The 15,012-nt window shown below is 38.1% G+C and overlaps 1 long non-coding RNA gene across 1 annotated transcript in view; it reads right to left on the bottom strand.

Annotated features, from left to right (window-relative positions):
• The window catches only part of LOC110828900 (uncharacterized), an 85,274-nt gene that overhangs the window by 57,052 nt on the left and 13,210 nt on the right, over nt 1–15,012 (bottom strand). Inside the window, exon 2 of the long non-coding RNA XR_015537084.1 lies at nt 7,418–7,555. This is a non-coding gene — a long non-coding RNA (uncharacterized LOC110828900). The remainder of the gene's footprint in view (nt 1–7,417; nt 7,556–15,012) is intronic.

Below are 15,012 nucleotides of genomic sequence, written 5' to 3'. Positions count from 1 at the left end.
TATGGTCTGTAGGTCCACAATGACTTTCAAAACGTGGCAACAGAGCCAACATCCGGTAGAAGTGGAACAAATACTGAAGATCAACCGACCGCAACGAGAAACTCCAAGCTTCATATGTAGAAGCTTTGGGTTCAGTCAGTCATGAGATACCGGGGCCAATATTAAATCCCGCCATTTTGAGTTGTCTCCTTCACTCAATCACGGATATATGAGAATATAAAAATAGTTTCACACAACTTTAATGTCCGTCTGCCTGTTATCTCAACAAATAAACTCTTTGACGAATTTGTAACATTTTAACGTTCAAAATACATGTAGGTAAGTACAGAAATAAAAATGTTAATTCTGCGCAACAAATTTCTTTTATATTAGAATTAAAATTAAAAGATTAATCCTTCGAAGATGTAGAGAAACCTCACTGACAGACACAACTCAGAATACTGCAGGCCTACAATAAACGCTGACACCATCTTTGTCTCGTCTGGCTAGGGACGTCGCCATGCTCCACAGTGCACCGCATTGGCGCCTGTGTTATCGACGTCAGAGACTTCATTTTGGTTTCTTAACAGCCTACCGGTAGCTCAAATCAATACGCTTGGCAAGCAAAATCATAAACGACAAGGCTCGTCTTACGATCTGAAGCTACTAAACTTCGAAATTAATATAAGCTGCTTGGGACGTAGAACACGCGATGGGCAATTTTTCGCAAAGGACCGGGTTCTCAGTTCCTAGACAATCTATGGTGGTTTTGTTATGTATGGGCTTTTTAACGACGCTATATTAAATGCAGTACTTTATATAGTATGATGTCGAATGTGAGGATAATTGCAGTCGAAATGACGAAGAGGCAAAAGTCTAGAAACAAGTGGTCAATGCGTATTTGAAATTAACATCTCAGAATTTGTATGATTTGAGGTTTTCGCAGCGGTGAGTATGAAGATTTCCGTCTTCTGGGTTGTTGCGCTATGTAGTCTGGTCGATGTTAACCAACGTTTCAGAGGACAGACTGCCTCCGTCATCAGGGCGATGAGTATGAAGATTTCTGTCTTCTGGGTTGTTGCGCTGTGTAGTCTGGTCGATGTTAACCAACGTTTCAGAGGTCATACTTACCTCCGTCATCAGGGCAATGAGTATGAAGATTTCTGTCTTCTGGGTTGTTGCGCTGTGTAGTCTGGTAGATGTTTACCGTTTCAGAGGTCGTACTGCCTCCGTCATCAGGGCGATGAGTATGAAGATTTCTGTCTTCTGGGTTGTTGCGCTGTGTAGTCTGATAGATGTTTACCAACGTTTCTGAGGTCATACTGCCTCCGTCATCAGGGCGATGAGTATGAAGATTTCTGTCTTCTGGGTTGTTGCGCTGTGTAGTCTGGTAGATGTTTACCGTTTCAGAGGTCGTACTGCCTCCGTCATCAGGGCGATGAGTATGAAGATTTCTGTCTTCTGGGTTGTTGCGCTGTGTAGTCTGATAGATGTTTACCAACGTTTCTGAGGTCATACTGCCTCCGTCATCAGGGCGATGAGTATGAAGATTTCTGTCTTCTGGGTTGTTGCGCTGTGTAGTCTGGTAGATGTTTACCAACGTTTCTGAGGTCATACTGCCTCCGTCATCAGGGCGATGAATCGCCTTGACATATTACCACAAAACTATACGTCCGCACAATACACAATCTTCCCGATAATTGAGGATCTGTTGTGTCGTGTAATCATGAACAATGTTTAATCAGACCGTCAAGTGGAAGCAGTTATGAAACACTGTGATGCTAGACATACACACACCAGACAGCTGAAAACACAAGGGCACATTGCCCGCATTTTCCAAACAGAATCAAGCTTAGCATATGGCCGATACGTTCAATAAGTCTACATATCATTCATGTTACGTACTGACAAATTCTTAAATAGCTATAGTACGAGGGAACTGTACTTATGGATCCACTAAATTTCTCTATTTCCTCATTATGAAGAATTTCTTTTATGGTACCGGCTTTTTATATACAAAGATTAAATGACAAGAGAGAAACTACGTCAGAAATTGTCGCCACAACTCAGCTAACACGACTTGTCACTGCTTCTGTAACAGAAGAAGTCTTAAATAGCGTAAAAACTACATCACCATGCTCACATTCTTCATAATTACAGCGGAAGTGCTTCAATGCTCTGGTGGCTATTAGTGTTTCGTTGTGAATAATGTGTGACTGTACCAACTATTTGTATTCAGAGATTTCACTTGAGTCGACTTCCAAGATATGCGAGTTCAGTGCCTGGAATGACAATAGGAATAACAATTGGTTTTTACCATTGTCGAAAGACAAATACTGAAGAAGGGACATCAACTAGGTACAATACAGGCTTAAGTGAAGAAAAATTTGGTTCCTAGTTCTGAATTCCTATAGCGTAATTACGCTGCACCGCTACCTCTATTATGAGTTAATTGCACAAAGTACATAAATGAATGCGAATTTTGGAAGTAGTTTCTGTCAGTCAAAATGTTTCATCTCCCAAATAAATTAACTGATTTCGACGAAATTTTACACTGGGATAGCCTCACGTTACAAGTCGCTGGACAAATTTAATTAATTTTTTTGCGTGTTGGTCAATTATAATCCCTTCCTCACATTAAGATCAAACTGAACGCCTGTATAAAGGCCGACAGTATAATCAATTAGTACACGACATAAAATACAGACCATATTAACATTTGTAACTTTTAATAAAATTCTCTCGGGCCTGTAGTTGTCCGGTGTAGACCGCAAATCGCAGAGTAGCCTTACACTTTGGATACGGTAAGTCAGTGATTTAGAGCAGGTAAAAGATGTCAGCTGGAAGATACGGTATATGGAACTAGACTCAGCTGAATAACGCAATATTTCCCATATCTGCAGATGTGTGATTGCATGACCGAAGCAAGTCCTTATCTTAATACTTATAAAATGCTAATAAAACTGCCTGAAAAGTAAAACGTTTCTATCTTGTGTCATCTGATGGCATAACTGACCATTATCCACTTGTGGTTTAATTTTCCACACCGCGTTCTGAAACAACAGCGACATTTCCAATCCCCAAATGAAGATCTTCAGTTCGTATGTTACAAAGACATACTGGGGATTCGATTATGCCAGAGTTAGTTGATATACATCATGATTAGGCTATTAAATGATAATGTCTAAAATAATGAAGTAACATACATGTAAAATACGTGACGTCAAGTGTTATAATTGTAGCGAGATTGTCATCGTCACGTGACTAAATGAATCGTTTAAAATATTCAGTGAATTACTTCCTAGACACGTACTAAAATATATAAATATGAAGATGGCTGACGTCTGGGTTGCGCCGTGCAGTCCGGTAGATGTTAACCGACATTTCTGAGGCGTTTGCTGCCTCCATTAACAGGGTAAATTTACTCATCAAACAGCGAGTACCTCTGAAATATCGGCAAATTTTTACCAGACTACACGACGTAACAAACCAGAAGACAGCCATCTTCGGACCAGCCACCGTGAGAACAAATATGTAAAACAGCCTATAATTGGAACTTGCTCTGAATTAAGATTGATGCCAGACTGTGCAGATGAAGTCTTAAATAAAAACTCTGACCACTGATGTGGTACATTTATGGGTTCCGAAGTATTAAACACAAAGTTTAATACCATTCATTCGCCTAGTAGACGTGTTTATAACATGTCAGCACGCATTTCACGTGTCAAGTTAACAATGATTCATTGCTTAACGTCACAGCTCCAAAATATACGCGCCGTTGCCATATTGTTAAGTCTATTTCTCAATTACCAGAAAGATGCGACAACAAAACTTGCATATTTTTCGAAGATGTATCACGATAAAAAAACTGAACCCCGCATTGCAAGAGTTACCGCCTCACGAGTCGCAAGGCAGCCATTTTGACATTGGTGACAGTGTCGTATCAATACGGGGAATTATGTAATGACACTGTTTTCATATCGAATTTGTAGAAATCGTTACTTAGTGTCTGTAACTTTCAAGCACATGATTCAGTCATACGTAAGACATAATGACCCAGCTCACTACCACAGTTCAAATTTTGTAAGAATCACTCAATTAGTTCCAAAGTTGAAACGGAGAACACACAGACAACATGCAAATCTCATAAACTCGTCTTATTTTCCTTCTATGAACTAATCATTACGCAACTCTAAGGACAGTCATACAAATAACCTGTTTATTGTTGTTATTGTACTTAAGTTTTAATGGAGAGTAATAATGGCCGAGTCTTGAAACACACACTGACGATCATTTATAACAGTGAACATCCTAGCGTTCACGTTCACATGAAATTAGATTCTTTGACGTCATGGACAAACAGAAGGGTTAGCCGCACTGTAACTACGCACAGAAACGGAAGTATGCATGTAAAACGGAAGCGAAACTTGATCCTCAAACCCCGAAAACATGACAATTACGCGATAATACAGCTTGTCAAAACGTTCTACTTATAGACACGGTTGCAATTGCATTCAAAGGATGATGCCACAAAGTTAAGGGTAACTAAATTTATAGTAGGTTTTTAATTTTAATTTAGTCTTAAGCTGCTTTTTAGAAACTGGAGGTTTAAGGCGGTGTTCACTAAAACCTGTCACTGGACCCTAACTGAGTCAGTTAAATTCAGTGCACACCTCCGCAAACCATTTCCACAATAACTGTTCAGAGATAATCCACAGAGGGCACATGACTCCAGGCTCCTCTTGAGTTAATTAGTGAAAATAACAGAACAAAATACTGAAAACACTGGCATCCGTTAGGTTCATTTAACGATGTCCGCATATATTTCGTATTTTCTCTATAAATTTAATTCTAATCGAGCAATCTTTAACCAACAATTCCTGAACCAAAATACGACTTAAATGACAATGATACTTTGTTCTAAGATGAGATTTTTAATTCTTACGGAGACGAATATGAAGATGACTGTCTGCTTTTGAGCTAGGATGTTTGTCGTATATTTTATATTTAACTCTTGCTTATTTGGGTAATCATATATTCTAATTTCGGTCATGAAGTTACTTGCATTTGCAAGGTCATTACATTACATAAAGGAACATGGTACACCTATTATGGCTCTATTTTATTTTAAGTTAGTCCATGTGAATTCCTGAATACGAGTTATACCATGAAACAGACATTCGTTGTCTATACTACCCCCTCTTCACCCAGAGCTCGTTTCAAAATCGAACATCATTGTCTCCATAAGAACTCTATCAGCAGAAATTTTAAAGTATTAGTAAATGTACGTAATGCGTGAATTTAAACCCCTAAGGCATTCAAGTAAATTTGCTGATAAATTATATGTTTCGTAGTTTACTTAACTGTTCAGAGAATGCAGTGTCAGTGGTTAAAGGAAAATCAGAATTGTAATAACCGAAAAACAGTATTAACAGAATTTCTACCACTGATTATACGTCAGTATCATTTTTTATCTCAGTATGCGAGTTTAATAGTTACGCTCTTGAATTTTCTGTGAACTAAAGAACAAAATACAGCGTATTTTTTCATAAAAAATCATTTTAAGAGTACAAAATGAAAGAGGGCCGACATTTAATTAAGCAGTCAACATAAAAAAGTTATTTTTGCAAAACGTTTAAGTTCCAATGGAATAATAATATTTTTATATTTGTACCTGTAGATTCATTTTAACTGACGTAAAACCATCCATCCATGTACACTGTTATGTCTATTTAAATGTCACTGTTTTAACACCAATTGTATTCGTCTGGTAACACTAAAAAAAAAATAATTGAAGCCTATGGGAGAAGAACTGGTAATCTATACAAAGATTCGAACCAGATACCTCCGGTGTACAATTATTATCACTACACTAATCTGTTCCGCGCAAGTGCGCTGAATCAAAGAAGTTGACGCTTTCCACACACACAGTTCTCTTCAAGCTGTTCGTTCAACACAATTTGAGTATCACGGATCAATTTGGTGTACAGCTCCGAATTAAATTACAATGTGTTCGGTCGTTTCATTAACTACGATATCGGAATCACAGATGCAGTTTATATAACATCGATACCGTTTCATTGTTGATGTTGACACATACGGTATTATTTCGCACGTGAATGCATGTTATCAAGGGCAGACACATATTTTTCAACTTGTGCAATCCTGACTGTCTGCTGCGAGTCACATGTAACATGCGGACCGCGTTTATTTCACCGCCGTCTTAGTAAGTTCATATTACTGCGACATAAAATTTCAAGGAGTAAAACTATACAGCAACTTTATCACGCGTACAGGCAGTCTTAAATAAATTCTGGTTCCAATCAGTGAAGGGTATTCCAATCTCGAGGCCATTATTATTTTAATAAGGCTTTTAATTCAATTTTATTACTTCAGGCGGTTATTTAGAATCACACTTATGTTAAATCCTAAGAAGTGTTCAAAAAAGTGCTATAACATCATCCACCAAGCAGACAGCCATTTTGTTCAATGGTGTTTCAAAAAATAAAATTTTATAGTAATTACTGATACTTCTTCATATATCCTCTGTATGAACACCAATATAATGCTATTACTCATTGCATGTTTTCTTACAAAGAATGTTGATTAACTGAAAATCAACCTCCCTTCCCCCCACCATGGAACTCTATTTAGATACGTAACTTAGTTTAAGAAGTATAAAACACACTGCCATTTGTTTCGTCATAAAAGTTCAAAACTGCTTTGTATTGATGGGGAACAAAAGTTTTTAAACTGTAATTTGCCATAGTCGATTTAAGAAATCCATTTAACACCTTACAAGACAACGAAGCTGACTCTGATATTCTGATTACTGGTATCGTTAACCTACACACAACTCAAGTATTTTATTTGTATGTTGAGTTCATGAGACGTTTCATTGCGAAAACAACGTTATTTCAACAATGGACAATTCTGGCTAAGGGGAGGGGCAGTTATATGTAATGTTCCACACTGACTACAAATTTCTCACGTGTTCCAACAAAGACGTGATGTTACATAAACCCGCATTCGATATACGTATCGCCTGTTTAATATCACATTAAAATATCTGAAGAACAGACACAAAATTTAAAAGCAAATGACCATATTTCTGAAATCGTACACGGTGATTTAGATTTTAATTCGTGTGCACTTACTTGACGTAAAATACAAAACTTGAAGACAGATCTATTTCCTTAGAAGCGCTCGTGATATAAAAGCAACACACCTTTCATTTTATTGTCGCTGTTAATCGTTTAACGACCATCCCCACCACGTAACGGGCGGATGACCACATTCGGAATAGTTTGCACCAGTCACTACCACTTCGCAGGGGCTCCCCATGGGATGTTGCGGGACATGCAACCCGGCCCCTCTCCTAGAAAGGTCAATATTCTAAGAAAATGTAGTTTAAAATAGTGTTGACGGTGTTACATACGTGCTGAGATTGCCGCTATTCCACCGCTGTCACTGGGCTGCCCACCGATGGCTGAATGCTACCTGTAAATTCACCAACCGACTTCTTCACCTGTCCACGTCAGGCATACAGGGAGGGAAATGGCTCCGCGCAAAGCACCTGCAGTGGAGAACAAAACCTGATGACAACGCATTCCCTCTCTGTAATTACCTCCTCCACCTGACTTCAATCTACCGACACAAGACAGCTATAGTCAGACAGACGGTTATCCAGTCAGCCGACAGCAGCGCCAGTGATCAAACACATGGCGATTTGTGCGACGATGACGTCATCAATGGTCAGCGTCTTACGTAATTTTGCAGGGACATATATTCCATTTTCCAAGTACACTAGCATGAAAATATCTTTATTCACTTGAAGGTTGATAAGACTTGATGAGAATCAAAAACACGACTTGGGGTCACAGGATATGCCAAAAGGTCAAAATTTGAATCAAGATTCACTTCATGACATCAAGAAATTCGAAATACTAAAATTGAATGCCGGATTCTTTCATTACTGCGCAGGTAACAGAAACTACATACATGAAACTATTCAAATTTTAAAACAATATTACTATTACTGAATTTATGGACTTTGCCCAGTGCCTGCTAATCTTAAAAGAACAGTTTCAGAAATAATCGTTTTCCGCCCTCTGGTGAAGGGACGCGCGAATACCTACCCATTCAATTCTTAATCCCAATAAAAAAAATAACGTTGTGTTATCTAATGTATAGACAGTTTTGTTTGTATGCATGATTTTATATATCAATACACTGCACGGTATGCAACGTTTTAAGAATAACAACGAATACATATGTATATTTTATCAGTCAAACGTGCAAAAAATAAGAACCCATTTGAAATTCATCCTGATGAACTGTCAAACAGGGAAACTTCACTCAGCGCGTAGCGAGTACAAAAGAAAGACAAAACACTTTACAGTGAATTTTCGAACGCTCTGTATATAAGACTGAAATTGTGTATAGTGCACTGACTGCCGAGAATGAATGTGTGATTTTATATATTTCAGTTCCACGTTATTTTACTAACTGTAGGCTATGGGTAGCTATATTTACCATGACTGTCTCAGATGATATTTCCATTATTCATCAATTCAATACACTTCCTAAAAAACAATGTATTTTAAGTTTAAGTTTAAAAAGTAGTACTGGTATTAACAAAGGGTCTAATGTTTTACGAGTGCAAACATGATTTTATTCGTTTATCTAGTTTTAGAAGTTCCTTCCTTCACGAACAGAAAAAAAAACCACATCTAAAATGATCGGACTGTTTCGATAATCAAATATGACGTGAGAACGTACATCTGTGGTGTTTTATCCCATGTGTGATATAAAAGTTGTTCGGACATTTAAACGTATTGCATGAACATTGCGATGAACGTGGCAACTGACACCTCAGAATATAAATACTGCAACTGCTAAATATTCGAGAAATCAATATTTTGATTCTGACCATGTGTTCTTCTTCTCTGTCTCTCTGGAAACATCATGAAATATTAAAACGAACCGTTACCCAGAACCCAGTGTCTAGGTAGCCATTCTTCATTGACATGACCTTCGTCTTCTGACACGCATTCATAATCACCAGTAAATCTCTCCTTTGACATAAACTCATGGGTTGGCAAAAGTTGCAAAATAATCACCTAAACCAAGTACGTTAAAAAGCTGTTGGCATGGTTCATTTAAGGTTCCAATGGATTAAAAAATGTAAGAATAAAAATCACTCGTTCTATTAATAGACGTATTTGTAACCGCCAAACAAATTTCAGGAAACAAATTGAAATGATTCGTCAGCTACCATCCAGGTTGCACAGTCAATATGTTGGCAATTTCTATTTCCCTAAAATAACAAGCTCCCGCTACCACTATGAAAACAGTCCATGTGGAATTTGTGTTGGTCAAAGTGGTTCTCGGACAGGATCTTCTCAGTCATACACACATTCAATGAATTTGAGATGCTCCAAACTCAATCGACCCGCCACCATTTTGCGTATCTGAATCATGGGAAAACATATTGCGGTGCCATCTGTTAACTGTACGCCACACTAGCTCCCCATCGTAAACACAACACACTGAGATCGATAATGTTAATATTTTGTATTATAATGTGTATAAATCTTTTTGGGTCACGCTGTATTTGAAGAGTAAAACTGCGGTTCATTTAAAACAGATTATACATTATATTAAAGGTTACTAAAGTAAAAATATAAGAGTTTGTACAGTGGCACAAATAAGCCTACAAAACGGGTAACATCCTAGGATTAATTTTTGGCTTTTCTGACGACGTTGTCTTTCAACTGGATAGGCTATACAGGTCGAATAACTGAATGAACTAAAAATAAACTGAAAATGTGTGCAAGGAAGTCATTAAGACAACAACGTTTCATAGGTCCTTGCTGCCTCGCCCTGATGATGGAGGCGGCAAGGACCTCTGAAACGTCGGAAACATTCTGCCAGACAACAACCCAGAAGACAGCCATCTTCAAACTCACCGCCGTAAAAACCTCAAATCCTGCTTATTCTGAATAAATCAGTAAGATGCTTTATATTTATGGAATAGGTGGATATAGAAAGAAATATAAATCTCAAAGCCATTAGTCCAGAACGAAGAGTTAACAGTTTCCATTGGGAATTTGAAACGACATAAATCTTTAGGTGTTGGCAAAACAAGTGGGATTAATAAAACCAGAATGCCCAATGAATTTTGTATGAAATAGTAGACAGTCTTATATACTCGTAATCTTCGCAGTTGAGCGGACTTCTGCCAGAAGAGTCAATCAGACATCTTATGAAATAAATACAGCGAACGTCTTTGTAGAGCGTTTACCATTCTTTCTTCGTAATCATAAGAACTCTGGTTCAAATCTCGACCACCATTGACAGCGTTGTACGCTAAATTTAATACTGCATTAAACCTTTAAAATAATTGATATACGTCAACAAGTTGCTGTTATGAACCATACCGATTAACAGTTTATTATTTTGATGAATTATTTTAAAGGCGTTCTTTACTTCAATAATGCAGTTCAGTAAACGCACTTAAATAAACAAAACAATTAATTATATATTATGGGGCCCTACCGGGGGGGGGGGGGGGTCATGTTAACCGTTTTGTCCCAGTGAACACTTGAAACAACGAAAAAGTCTTGTCTTACTTTTAAGATTCTGTAGTAGTTTGTGCACTGGAACACAGCGGAAGCGACCCGATAAAATGCATCGTTAGCCAGCTCCAGCCAGCCAGGCGTTGTTAGCCAGTTAGCTGAGGTTTACGCTTGCCCTACAGTCTTGTAAAAGTTGACCGATGTTTCACAGGTATTTATTGTCTTCATCATCAGGGCAATAAATATTTTGCTGAGATTTCAGGTTCTCACGGTGGATATTATGAATATGGCTCTTTCATGGAAAGTTGCGCTGAGTTGACGGACGTTTCTGCCTCCATTGTCAAAGTAAGAATTTCTAAAACGTCGGCAAAATACTACAAGATTACGGGTATCAACATTACAGAAGACAGTCATCTTCGTATGTCATACTATTTCAATCAACAAAATGGTAGTTTAATATATTTTCTTTTGAGAACCACAAAGAGGAAACAAGGGTGCAGTTGAGAAAACATACGTTTCGGCACATCCTTATAAAGCGATGCCATTTTACTACAAACAAGGGAGCGTTTCGTCAGATAAAGGTCGTCAAAATACCATTCACACTAGTTGACGTCAGAAGCGGCCGTTCCATGCTTTTCCGAATGTTTCTTGAACTCTTCCTACTGATAAAAGCGTTTTGGTGCAGAACTTACAATTGTTAAAAGATCGCGATTTCAAATCCGACTTGGACTGGCCAACCTGAGAAAGAGTATTCCTAGTTTCTCCCAGTGACTACCAGGATGGCACTTCAGAATGGCCACAATCGCTATTTTATATTTTCCCAGGTGGATAAAATACTGCCCGGAAAACATTCAGGCCGGTGGTAGGTGACGTCAAGATATTATTATCATGCTTGAATATTTGTAATTGTTATGGAGATATTAAAATCCAACATATCAACTTTCGCATGTCATTTATTCTCACCAGAAGTAAATCCATTAAGTTATTCATTACAATTATGAACTTCTTAAACATTGTTCATTTCTTAATTGTAATTATACGCGATGTTTCAGATACTGGAATCTGTCTCGGACATCAAAAGCCTTCAAGTTTAAGTTACTTATTTTACGAATATCATGGGGTTTTCTCAATTAAAAGAACACTGCTTTTAATGCAATAACAGAACAACCATCGGTTACTCAAAGTTCAAATACAACGGAGGGGTAGTTTCAGTGTGACGGCTTCAATTCAGTCATCCCGTCCTTGGTTAGAATTCGGTTATGAAACATGGCGTGTTGCGCTGAGTATTGATTGCAGTCTAGGTTGTGGGGGCAAACAAACAAATTCCAGACAGATATCTATGACAGACAGACAGCAAAAGACACGCGCCAACCCATCCACCCACCCGAACACAAGAAAAACATGTTAACAACATTCGTTGAGCTGAACACCGCAAAACATTAAATTATCAACTCTTCTAATCAGTGAATCCACCTCGCATCCTGACAACCTTCTTTCTTAATATCCAGCCTTACAAGTCGCTGATCTCAAAAGCGGTCTCTCAACATACGTAAAATAATATAATCATGTTAACCGTGTTAGCCTGGCTGACACACTGAAAAACGTAAAAATAGTCTTCTGCCTTAATCTCTTGATTCAGTGGTACGCCGTACGTCGGAACACAGCTTTAGCTTTGTGGGGGGGGGGGGGGGTGAGCAGCGTCGGATGTTGACAGTTATCCATCGTTCCGGCAACCATTGCAATTGCCATCTTCAGGGCAAGTTTATAGTGGTTGGAATAATTTCGGAAGCCGTATATAGGGCAGGCAGTAGGCGGCGAGTTGGATTTGATGGAGCGGGACATCGGGCTGTTATCAAGTATCCCTTTTACTCTGCAAAGAATTCTTGTAATTTTTGTCATCAAATAAAAATATTTTCAAACATTTTTAAATTATCAGATACCTACAGTTATCTTGTGGTATATTTTCCTTCTGCAACCTAGTCATGTATTTAGTGTTTCACTCTAAAGTTTCTGATTGGACTAAAATTTAACTTAACTGATGATCAAAACTGTGATACCGAGATGGATGTGAGGCATGTCGCACGTCTCAGGGGCGGTGATTAGTGACGTATGGTAAAATGGTGAAATAGTGACTGGTGGGGAAAACAGAATTATTTGAAGGAAACCATATCTTGGTGTCATTTTGAGCACGATATATTATGGGACTGGATCTGGGTTACTATGAAGAGAGTGTAAACTGTGTGACACTGTGACATCTAAAGGTTAATGAACAAAAACATCATTAAATAAATTAAGTAAGAAAGGCAGAAGGAAAGAGAGAGAGAAATACAAAACAGCATTACAGGCCTGTTTCTTTTAGTTTTAGTTCAGTAATAAACTTCAGAATGAAAGGACAAAACAAGTGAAAACACTTGAATAAAAATTTTAATTCAGAGTTAAGCAGTAGTACGGGTAGAGACAAGAAGATGGCAAAGCAGTCGTTGTTGTCCAGAGTGACTTATGTAACCGCCAGATAGCGCAAGCGACTGAAGTAGACCTATACTACATAGTATGCACGTGTTCGATTATGCTGTCGAAATAAAAACCTGCAACAAAATTGTTATCATTACGATTTGAAGTGATCGTTGCATCAGAAATTAAAAATCACTGTTACCATCAATGCATTTCAAAATTATGTGAGAATTAGGATTTTCGGGGCGGCGAAGATGTTGGCCTCATCCGTTGCAAACACGTGTTGACTCGTAGGTTGATCTCAACATTACGTACAAAAATCCCTGAAGATGTCTACAGTATTTTTCCCAAAACATTGGTATCTGCCTACAAGTCAACGCGGCGATACAACGCAGAAGGTCAACATAAATTTCAAGAATTTGTTTTGTAAATTAACGGATATCCAGCAAAGAAAATGAGGATAATGAACTTATGACTAGTGTCAACACCAAAGCTGAGTAGGAGATAAATATATACTACACATTCTTACGATACATAACAATATCGGAGTTCTGCGTTGATTTGCTTAACTTTTATTTCACAAAATCGTAGTTTCTTGAACAACTAAATACGAAATAACTGCTCAATAAAGACCCTGTACCGTGGACTTTTCAGTTCACTGACTATAGCGTAGTTAACTGATTGCTCGATTCAAGTACAACAGAAGTTATGAGTGTACTTGAGAGATCTTGGATTAAACAGGAAAGTAACAGTAACACCAGTCGTAAAGAAACAGGGTGTAAGGGTGTGAACTGGACGCGAACACACGGACAGAGCTCTTGTGAACACAGCAATGAACCTATAAGTCCCATAACAGGTTAGGGAAATTCTTGACCATCTGAGCAACTATCAGCTTCACCAAAAGAACTCTGATCCATGGAGGTAGTTAGTGATTTATTGTTTGATTAACGCCCCTCTTTCAGTTTCGTACATAATATATTTGGTGCGCAGTAAAAAGGGTTTAGGCGAAATGTACTTTGTACAAATAAGACTTCCACTGGGTAGCATGAACGTGTTAAAGAGGAGGATGATTGTAAAGTGTAAATTGGATAGCATATGAAAGGAAGAGATCCTAGTCTATTTCATAGCAATAGCCCATTATGTCCTCCCTAAAAGTCTTTGAGGGTGGTCGTGTGTTAGCACTTTCTTCCTTCTGGACTTCGTCTACTTTTCAAAAAAATGTTTCAAAACTCTTAAAACCTCAAAAATCATTATGTTTCGAAGAATGGAAGGAAGGAATCCAATTCAAATTATAGAATTGAAATTCCTCGCGAGAGTCTTACCTATCGCCCTAATGATGGATAGAACAAGCACCTCTGATTCGTCGGTGAACTTATACCAGACTACACGGCGCAACACCCCAGACACTCACCTTCAGTCCAATTCCAAATTCTCAGTTTCCAACAACATGGACGAAAATCAAACCGTGACACGGCATTGGAAAGTTGAAGGTTGTTGTTGTTGATGATGATGATAACTGTATAGAGTGATATGGGATACATCAACATAACCTTCCTACCCATTAAAAAACCCGAAGACACTGCATAATGCATTTTTAACTTGAAAGCTTTCTTTTAAGTTTATGTTGTTAGGTCTTGTATTGAGAATCTGTAAGGCAGAGAAACATACGGTGTTGGCTGCCATTACATATTTACTTAATTCTGTATTTACGCGATTGTGTCTAATGCTTTGCAAAATGTTCTCGGGGTCTGACCTCACCTACGTCAAATGCTGTTAATTACAAAAAAAAAAAAAATACTATGCGTGTCGCTTGGCTATCCTACCCACGTCGCGTCTACACGATGCTTTAACTCCAGCATTTCTTTTTTTTCAGTGACCCACTTTAGGTGACTGTTATATTGGTAAGAAGAGGAGTGGAATTTTCAGGTATCGAAATCTTGGTTGAAGCTCTTCTATTTAGGAACTCAGGTAGAAGGAGCTGCAAGCTTACGTATATAAAATG

The sequence above is a fragment of the Zootermopsis nevadensis genome, unplaced genomic scaffold (genome assembly GCF_977971745.1).
Source record: "Zootermopsis nevadensis isolate Lab colony 2312 unplaced genomic scaffold, Znev_1.0 Znev_ptg000025l, whole genome shotgun sequence".
In the NCBI taxonomy this organism is placed as follows: Eukaryota; Metazoa; Arthropoda; class Insecta; order Blattodea; family Termopsidae; genus Zootermopsis; species Zootermopsis nevadensis.
Note: the sequence above shows the minus strand (reverse complement) of the source record. Positions and strands in the feature narration are given on the sequence as shown.